Raw genomic sequence first — 10,503 nt, forward strand, 5'->3', positions numbered from 1 at the left:
GTGATTATTCCATTGTATAAGGCGATGGTCAGGCCACACCTAGAGTACTGTATACAGGTCTGGAGGCCTCATTTCAAGAAGGATGTAGAGCTGCTGGAACGAGTACAGAGAAGGGCAACAAGATTAGTGAATGGAACAAAGGGGTGCTCTTACGAAGAAAGGCTTAAGTTTTGCAAATTACAGTGTCTGGAGACTAGGCACCAGCGAGGTGATCTGATAGAGGTGTATAAAGCCTTGAATGGTTTAAGCATGCTCAATGCTGATGGGATTCTTCCTCTAGCTCAGAATAATCACCTGAGAGGGCATAAATTCAAATTGAGGAAAGACAGATGTAGGATAGACGTGCGGAAATTTGCCTTTAGCCAGCGAGTGGTTGGTTGGTGGAACAGACTTCCATCCCTTGTGGTGGAGGTTGATAGCCTAAATAAGTTTAAGGCTCAGCTGGACAGGTATTTTGAACGAACAGAGGGGTGAAGTGGAAGTGGTTTTTTTTTTTTTTTTTTTTTTTTTTTGGCTGATGCTGCATAAGCTTGCTTTCTTGCATCAAATGCCTCTAGTAATGCTAATGCTAATGCTAACCCCAGGTGCCTTTCTTGTGTTTATCTTCAACAATTTCTCCTCCACTTTACTCCCAGTTATTACAAGATTCTCTAGCTTATTACCAGAGTTGAATTCACCTCTGGCATTCCCCTCACTGAATAAGTCTTCATGTGTGAATGTCGATGCAAAATATTCATTTAGTTTGTTAGCTACCTGAGCAGGATCATCTACAGTTGACCCATCGATATCAAGTGGACCAATCTGATTCAGCCCCTTCCTTCTAGAGTTTACATAAGTAAAGAACTCTTTGCTGTTTTTCTTTGCATCCCTTGCCAACGATTTCTCGTAATCTGCCTTCGCCTGCCTAATCTCCTTTGTAACTTGGTTACAGATCAACTTGCATCTATCATAGGCTTCTGTGTCACGTGTTAATTTGTATGTATCCCATGCATTTTTCTTCTCTGCCGTATGTCTCATTAGTTCATCGAAAAAAATATAGCCTGAAGAAAAAAATAAAGCCTAGTAGCTTCCAAGATCAGTTCTTTGAATGCTTCCTATTTTGAATTTGCTGTTGGTAACATCATCAGTTGGTCCCACTGTATAGAATTTAAGTACTGTCTCAGACCATCGTAGTTGCCTTTACGGAAGCAATAACCCTTCCCTTTACCCCCAATGGTAGTTACCTCTTTGTGCTGAAGTCCCACTTCAGCACACTGTGATCACTGCCACCTAGTGGTTCGTTATCTGCAGATTCTTAATGCATGAAGAATCACTGCTGATAATCAAATCAAGAGTATTACTCCCTCTAGTTGCCTCCCGAACATGCCGATGTAGAAACAATCATCCAATAAATCCACAAAAGCCTTGCTAATGTGTGAGTGACCAACCCACAACTTCCAGTCAATATCTGGGAAATTAAAATCCCCCATTATAAGACTCTCTGATGTATTGGCCCACTCTATTTCCCTGTACAGTTTCTTATTATACTCATCAGAGTCATTATGCCTATAGCACACTCCTACTCTCAATTTTGATCTACCAATGCTTATGTCACACCAAACTGACTCGACACTGCACTGTCCAGCGATGTCGACTGGCTTCACTTCCTTGGATTTTATGTGTTTCTTAATTAATAGCATAACCTCTCCTCCATTCCTATCCTTTCTGTAGCCGTTGTACTCCCCAAATTCCAGTTCTGCATTACTTATATCTGTGTGACACCACGTCTCTGATATCCCAACAATATCTGCCTTTGATGTTTTGAGCAATACCTCAAATTCATTAAATTTATTTACTAAACTCCTAGCATCGGTGTACACGCACCTGTTTCTATTCTTAGCTACCCTAACACGACCCATATGTTTACTTGCACCGCAATGACTCCCAGCAGTCTCTGAAATATCCTGCATCTTGTTTTTCAGGCTTCTGCTCATTCCAATAGAAGCAGTGCAAGAATCACTTTCACCTCTGCCAGTGGCTACTGTTAATCTATTAGTCTTTGTATCCCCCCAAGCTATCAGTTTTCCGACCCACTTAACACTGCCTCGATAGCATCAGCAAATATTCTTGCACCCTTTCTATTTAAGTGTATCCCATCCCTGTAGAAGCAGTCTCTCCTGTTAACAAGCACAGACCACGCTGAAAAAAATTCTACCCCTAATATAAGATAACAGAACCACAAGGTGGCAGTGATCACAGTAGATTGATGTGGAACTTACCTAGAAGTGAATGGAAGGGATACTGCCAATGGAAGGGATTTGGTTTTCGTAAATGTGACTACAATGGTCTCAGAGAGCATTTAAATTGCTTTCAACGGCTTCACCGTTGGTGTTGTTTTTGGCATTGTTATAATTGAGTGTAGTGACTGTTCGTCACGTTTATATTCTTCTATTAAATCTCCTACGTCCTCTATTGTTTCTCGTTTTTATTGATCTGACAACATCTTTAACTGGCAGGAATTTGGCGATAGGAGCGACGCGATTCTACATAAGGTAATTTTTTTAATATAAAAGTTGAAAAGCTTTATTTTTTAGTTCAATCAGATCATCAGGGTCTGAAACCGAAATTGTGAGGTGAATCAATAAGCTAAATCTTATTGGCAAAACAAGCTTCAGCATTGGATATGCATCCCCTAATTCACGTTCAAGTTACATTGAAGCTTCTTCAATGGTTTCAGATAACTAATCTGCATTTTAAGGCTGTCTTGTTGGACATGGGCCATTCTCTCTCTTCTTCCCGACGTTCGACGTTTGTAATATTGTCATAGTTGACATCAAAAGATTCATACATGTTAATTCTAATATTCCAGCGAGTATCGCACTGTCTGACGAACGAGACCAAACTGCTTCAAATATGTCAACGTCTTTAACTTCATCTGTAAGTAATTTAATGAGCGGTAGAGTTTCTTTCAGGTAATTTTCTTTGAAAGTATTTCGTAGTACTGTGTGTATTATGTGACAACTCAATTCAGTCTGACAGATGTGAAGAGCACATACAATATTAGTTCCTTGATCAGTAACGAGAGTCAATTTAGAGAGAACATCTGCCTTTATTCCTAATTTTACAAGTCTGCAATTCAATTAATTTCTGATGTTATTAGCAGTTTTTTCATCTTCGGGAAATTCACATGTGAATAATATTTTAGAACAAACCTTCCAAATTTCTTCGATATAGTACAATGTGAACGTCGTGTAGATAAATGTTTATATTCATCTTTCCACATGTCCGTAGATGCCCTACATTGTCGTGAATTAATTAAAGGCTGAATCATGGGAATAAGTGCTGTTCGTAACTGTTCCCCTTCCTTATGCGTATTGCGAGAAATAGTAGTGGGATGTGGCACTAAATCCTTAACTTTTAAGTTTCCATGGGGAGTTCCTGGAACTCTCCATGGAAACCGTACCACTTACAATGTCAAAAGGGCTGACATCCTTGCAACCCAATAAAACATACGATTTCGTTATCGCTTCTTTTATTTTTTGAGATAAAATGTAGAGAAGATTCTAACCGGGTTTCGCGACAGAACTTTGGCTATGCTCACTGGAAATTTTCAAGAATGGCGATTTAAATGGGAATTTCCCGTTTTTGTTGCAGAATAACTTAAAACTGATTGACATTTTATGCACTGAACAGCACCATTTTTTTTTTTTTTTAATTCTTAGATGCATTTTGTATTTTAAATTTTTTCCATACATCATGCTTTTAGCATGCTTTCGTTCTACTAAAATAAATTGTCCACTTTTCAGTTTCGCTTTGATTTCATCAACATTCACGATGAGGGCTACACATCATTCAGCCTATTAATAATTAAATTAAAAAATTATAACTGACTGTCACTAGCAATTCTCGCTGTAAACATTCGAATTACCGATATTTCTAAATTATTGGCCAGTATTAGATATAGCAAAGATGCGGTTAGAAAAGGTTACAAGTGAATGTTCTTAGAATTGAAAGTAGGTCAAGCGAAAATGTCGGATGTAGTAGAACTGGGGATGAACGGTATCAGGCTTTTAAGAAATACAGTACTGTACTATATACACACACACAACTAAAACGGGCCCCTGGGGGACATAATGACTCATATCACTCTTGATGTAACGTAAATTACAACTTAATACCGGCTTCAGGGTAAAGGCTACTTTACTCAGAGAAAGATAGACCGGGTCATTTCCACGAAAAGTACAAATTTCGGCGAATTTTGGAGACGTTGGCGAAGTACGCCATATTGGTAAATTAAAAGTGTCAACGGACAAATAATAAACATTTTTTTTTTTAAATCTTATGAATTTAAATACATTAAAAATATTTAAAAAAATATATATATATGTAAGAAATGGCCTGAAAAAGTCTGAAATAACAATTCATTACAATTATTTGCAATGAATTGTATTTTATGTGGGACCCGATCTCCCACTCTACCCTAGGGGTGGGGGATTCCCACGATAATTCAAATATGCCACTTGTACATTCAGCATTTCACGGTTATTATTTCATGGAGGTTATTAGGAATTTGCCTGTTTTCTGGACGAAAAACCCGAGTTTCAGGGGTCGGAACCTTGCTACCTACACTGGAGACCGACTAACTCAGCCACGGAGTGAAAAATGTTCCTCGCATCATTGACAGGGTTCGAATCCGGCCTTTTCCACCCGGGAAGGACGGTGATGATGCCTATCTGCTATCTGCCCAAACTGTTTATTAAACATAATTAAATTTATTTGTTTATTTCTAATACTTGTTTATACAGTATATACTGTATAAGGCTAATGCTGCTAGCTCTGACTCTTGAACTGCCATTTTTAAAGTAGTGGCACAAAGAAAGAACTGAAGAAATAATCCTTCTATCAAGACAGCTGATATTCGTTTGCATCAGTGACACTTTGATTAAGATTATCAAGTTCTATCACCTCCCACCCCCTTCTGTTACTCAAGGTTAGCAGCAACATCATATAACCTTGAAGATCAAGTACTGGTTTCGTACACTTTGCGCCACCTAGTGTATAAATTCATAATTACTGTTATCAAAGGTTGGCCAGTTTCAACGTTTGGTGTGGTGTTTGCTAGGCTTCAATAGATACTGTATTCCATTTCGTGTTGGCATTTTGGTTTAATAATTAAGAAAGCAGATAACGTCATTTAAAGTCAAAATAAACCTCCACATCTTCAAAGTGAAAAGCTTTGCGAATTTGTTATCAGTACTGATGTATATACACTGCACGTGGATCCTAAAAAGGAAGCATTTTTTCCTAATCTCTTACGACATAGAGCCAGGTCCACCTAGCGAATCTAATCACGTCAAACTATTGCATTTATAATCTTAAGAAGTTTCTCAATAATTGATAAATACTAGATTGTTGGGATTTTGATTAATGGCTTCTCCACTTTCGACGCGATTTTGCATATCAGGCAACTTTTATTAGTTTTAAGAGACCGACTTATGATTTTAAAAAGATATCCTGTATTAATCGTAATGCAGAAGAATCTAGAAAGATACGGCGGAGCATTCGGGCCCAGATTAAGTTAACACAGACAACAGCCTACGGTGTGAAGTTTTGAAGGCGTCAAATAAATTCCGTGCTTCAATCAGTTATAACTTTGTAACTAATGTTTCATGTTCCAGTTTTAATTCCGTGATTTTTTAACTACTTCTGTGTTTAAAATATGTAATAAAAAAGTGAAATAATAAATAAGGGCCTACGCTAGCCTGAACTGTCAATTCATCGTTTTCACTGGTTCAAAGAATCCAAGAACGCTCGTTGATTCCGAGAAACAATTGTCCCGTTTTAAAACAAAGGAACCACCCAAAAAACTCGTATATGACTCATTATTTCATCTCTAAATGCTAGCGGAATCAGTTGATAAGTTTCGCTCGCCATCTTTCCGATTTTCACATAAAATTTGATGACCACTTATGTTTGTACTCTGATGGGAGCGGTACAGGTAGGGGCTATAGTCCCCCTTGCTATGATCAAAATAATGTGGATAATTTTTTTTACTGCTCCATGATGATTAAAGCTTAATGATTTTCTTGAACACTGCTTTACTTTCCCCTCTTAGGAAATCCTGGGCCGCCCCCTGCTTTCAGCTATAACTAAAAGCGACTCATCACTCTGATTTAAAATACTGAATACGATCGACTGATGAAATATAACTGCATTAGTTGATCGTGCTCAAGAATACCTCTGTAAGCATCCCTGATTGCAAATGAATAGAGTAACACACTAAGCTTGCATCACTTGGCTAGAATGTTCACAGATATCAAGTATGTCTAATTAACGTTTCATGATTCAATATCACAACCTATGGGTTCCGAAACAAACGTGGATCATCATTAGATTTGTCAAGGAACACAAAAATTATATTTCTGTTATATATTAATATTATTATTAGTCATATCGTGCAGGGAAGCCTGAGGCTTATGCTGCACTAGCCAAAAAAAAAAAAAAAAAAAAATTCTGAACTACCCCGAGAGAGATAGTCAGAAGTAGAAGAGAATCACCAAGAAAGAGAAGAATGACGTTATCCAGCTCAGGACCCTGGGTGTGCCAAGTCCATATTCACCAGATGTGAGCCTCTGGAATTAATACTGAAAAATAACACTTAATAAATTTTACTTCTAAATATGTTAAAATCACAACAGTGAATACTGCGTATGCTGGACCACTTGTGCTATTTGTCGCAACTGCATATCCAGCTTCGCTTTCTGTTATTTAAATCAAGATCATTTGGCGTTGCACAATTTTAATGTATACACATATTTTTCGTTAGTAAAGTAGCCATCTGATGTTTGCTACGTCCAACCTTACATCGCATGTGTTTTTGTTATTAATACAGCAGCGTATTTTAAAATTTATTTCTGCCTTTATTTGAAAATAACCTCAGTGAAAAGAAAGTATATTGACAAACCCATCAAGAACGGATTTACTTCGATAATCATAGTGGGAGCAAGAGCTACGACGTGCCATATGCATGGAAGTTCTTTCCTATGAGTCGCTGAAGCCAAATAAATTGCAATGTTATTTAAATATTAAACACTATCAATTTAAATTTAAGAGGAATGATGTGAATTTTCTTCCTTTTATGTAATATGAAAACAGCCTATTACAGCGCTGCAATTTGCAGAACCGAAGTCTTTTATGGCAAAAAGACCAAAAAGTGAAGAACACAAAGCGATACTTTGTCTTCTTCACTAATCTGGTTGCTCTTCTCTGCATCCTTTCCAAGAGATCCACATCATTCTTAAAATGAGGCCAACAGAGTATTTTGTTAAGGAGCGTTCTGTTTCATAACATTTTTACATTTTGATTGCTGAGGTTATAAAGCAGAACTATCATACACCCTACCAAATGCATACCAAACGTAACACACCATACTAAATGCATTGTTCATTAAATCATTTGCATTGTGAACATTCTAAATTTCTACGTACAGTCTTTATCTGCACAGAGGTCATTGGCCTTTAAATCAAATGCAAATCCCCCTAGAAACAGTGCAGTGACGATGAAAAGCGCGAATTGATCTGATATGCGTGTTTTGTAATCTCTGTTTAAGAGGCAATATGAGTAATTGATGAATGAGTGCAGTCAGACAAAAGTGACCTGTTTGTTACGGTGTGGGTTGCTACCCGGTATGAATGAATAAGCAAAGACAACACAACCAAAAATTATCACCCTTCATCCCCTAAAAATAAATAGACTATTCAAGCTAGAATTTCAAAAATTTTGCTCTAAATAAGAAACGGAGCTTTGGAATTTTCCAATTCGATCAAATTTATAATTGTTATCATTTCAAATTTTGCCATGGTGGTGGTGGTGTTTGGTTCCTAATTCAGCAATATATAATATTAAATTAATATCTATTGAGCAGTGTTTCTAGCAATAAAATAATTAGCCTTGTCGTCTATTTATCTACTAAGTTGATATTAACCCTGTATTTCATACACTGTGATTTATATTTCCAGAAATAATAATATAATTAGAATCTAATATATAATTTAAAGAACTACACAATGCTATGTATTCTTATTTTATTTGTTTATTTATTGAAATTATTTCAAGAAATTCCTGAAAATAAAATTATCGAAAATATTATCTTTATCATATTCAAATGCAGAGGAAAATCTAAGGAGTGAAATTTTCCAGATAAATAAGTTCCAGTCAAGGAAATCGTTTTTGTTGGTTGTTTTTCTGAATGATTGATGTGCCAGAGGTCGAATCACACTGGTAATTTGCAAAGAATTTTGATTAGTGACAATGATACAAGTATGCGAGTACATACTTGTATATACCCTAGGTTATCATATAATATGGTATACCACATTATGGTGTTTTGATAACATCTTGTATATTTATTTTATTTTCTCTATTGAGTTCGTGTCCTGACTTCCCAGAAACAGTCAGGAATGGAGGAAGGGCGGAAAGAAATCATCCCCATAGGTTTCTTATATTTCTTTTAAATCATCGAATTATTTAAGCGTGAATAGCTTATTATTATGGTTCAAGCATACACATTAAATTTACATTATGAGTATGCCGTTGTGATTTGGAGTTTATCAACCCTACAATTATTGATTCGCTCCAGTTTGATTTTTCTCCTCTCACTACACTTACGCATAAGGTTATTGAATCATCTTCCACAGGACTCGTATCGTTAGGAATTTTAAATTCACATTTCTTGTTTGTTTAAAATATACTGGACATACCATCCTACATTGAAATCCGTGATAATTTCTTTATAAATATATATTAGCTCATCTGAATAAATAAAATCCTGTAAAAGCGCCGCATCCTAGTGTTAATTTTGATTAGAGAATTTTAATTAGTGACAATGTTATCGTGTAATATGATACCATTATCTATATTATTCATTATCTATAATGAAGATAATCTGAGTAAATCAAATCCTGTAAAAGCGCTGCAAGCTAGTGTTGATTTCCAGCTTGTAATGGTGACACCATGATTTATCTAGGATAACAGTCAGCTGTAGGAAGCAAACTACTTTTGTTGGAAATGTATAATGAGATGTTGCAAGCAGAAGCCCAATGCACACATTCCCGTGATCGTCTAACGCTTTTAATAGTCCAACTGCACTCACGTTGCTCATACCGTCTGATAATGCAATTGGCAGTGCCAATTGGTGCACCTAACGCACCACTTTCACTATCTCACTGTAACCTGATACAGGCGATTTGCCCGCGTCAGGTCATTCACCTTCACAACTATTTCTCCTAGCCGTGTCAGGTCTAACGACTGTTCTTGTATTTTTTGACCACTTGCTTAACTCGGACAATATTAAGGTCTGGACTAGGGATATCAGTTTTGCACATGGCGAATAAGGAACACCAAAAATAATTTCTCCGCTTTTTTTTTTTTTTTTTAATGCATCGAAAGTGTTACTATCATTTATTAAAACAAAGTAAGGCGCCTTTGTATCCGTTCTGAGAATGAAGATAATCTTTAGAATATTTTAAATGGAGGGAATGAGGCCCCGCCCCGAATGTTGTATAAATATTGGTATTAACGGCATTGGTTCTTAACCTTATGGTACATGATATCTGAATGTTCAAGGGCCAAAAGCTGAAAAACTCGGTATAACTCGTAGGGAAAAATCTTACACCTTCCGTTTGTTATCGGCATCTTCATTTTATGATCGGTTTTATTTCGCTCTCCCTTCCATCAAAGCTGCAAAACAGCTGCCACTGATATATCTCTATCTGCAACTCGCTTCGACAATTGGAAAATTTTCTCAAGTCTTCATTCATGGTAGTTAATCGATCCCAGGGGAAGGAAGTATCATTTTTCAAACCGCACAACATGCAAAGCTGTCTCAGCACACTTTTACAAACAAATACACTATGCGGTTACGGAGAGACAAGTTCGGGTTCCGTTAAAAATAATGATTTGAATTTGTTGGCGCATCGGCTTCTATGGTTATAATGCACCTCCCAAACTTTTTGCATTTTACTCTGATCCAAGCCCGAGGCGGGACTCGAACCCGCGACCTTTGGGTTGCCAGGTAGGTACTTTACCCACCTGGCTACTCCGGTCGGCATTTGAATTTGTAAGGTATTATACGAGTTTGGTTCCCACGAAATAACTGTAGCTCACAAACTCCAAATAACACTAACAAGGCGTAGGGAGGGTTTCTCATTATTCACGAACTCTAAAATCAGGCTAATATAGACTCGATTCTGTGCCTTTTCTGGGATTTGTCACTTAATCAGGCCAATTTAAAAATATATGTTTCTGAAATATATATATATATATATTTTGATGATATTTCAATCAGAATTACTCAGAACTTATTCCTTCTGGCATTTTATAAAATTTCAAGTAAAACTGCAAACTAGCAAATGTTCTTTACGTTTTTCGCAAATAAATGGCACTTTTTACCATCACTTTAAAATTAAGAAAAAAAAAAAAAAAACTCGTATATTCAGTGGTAAATACGCGAAATCATTATTTCGA

This window comes from Mastigoproctus giganteus, chromosome 1 (assembly GCF_048544385.1).
Source record: "Mastigoproctus giganteus isolate SK-2022 chromosome 1, ASM4854438v1, whole genome shotgun sequence".
Taxonomy (NCBI): domain Eukaryota; kingdom Metazoa; phylum Arthropoda; class Arachnida; order Uropygi; family Thelyphonidae; genus Mastigoproctus; species Mastigoproctus giganteus.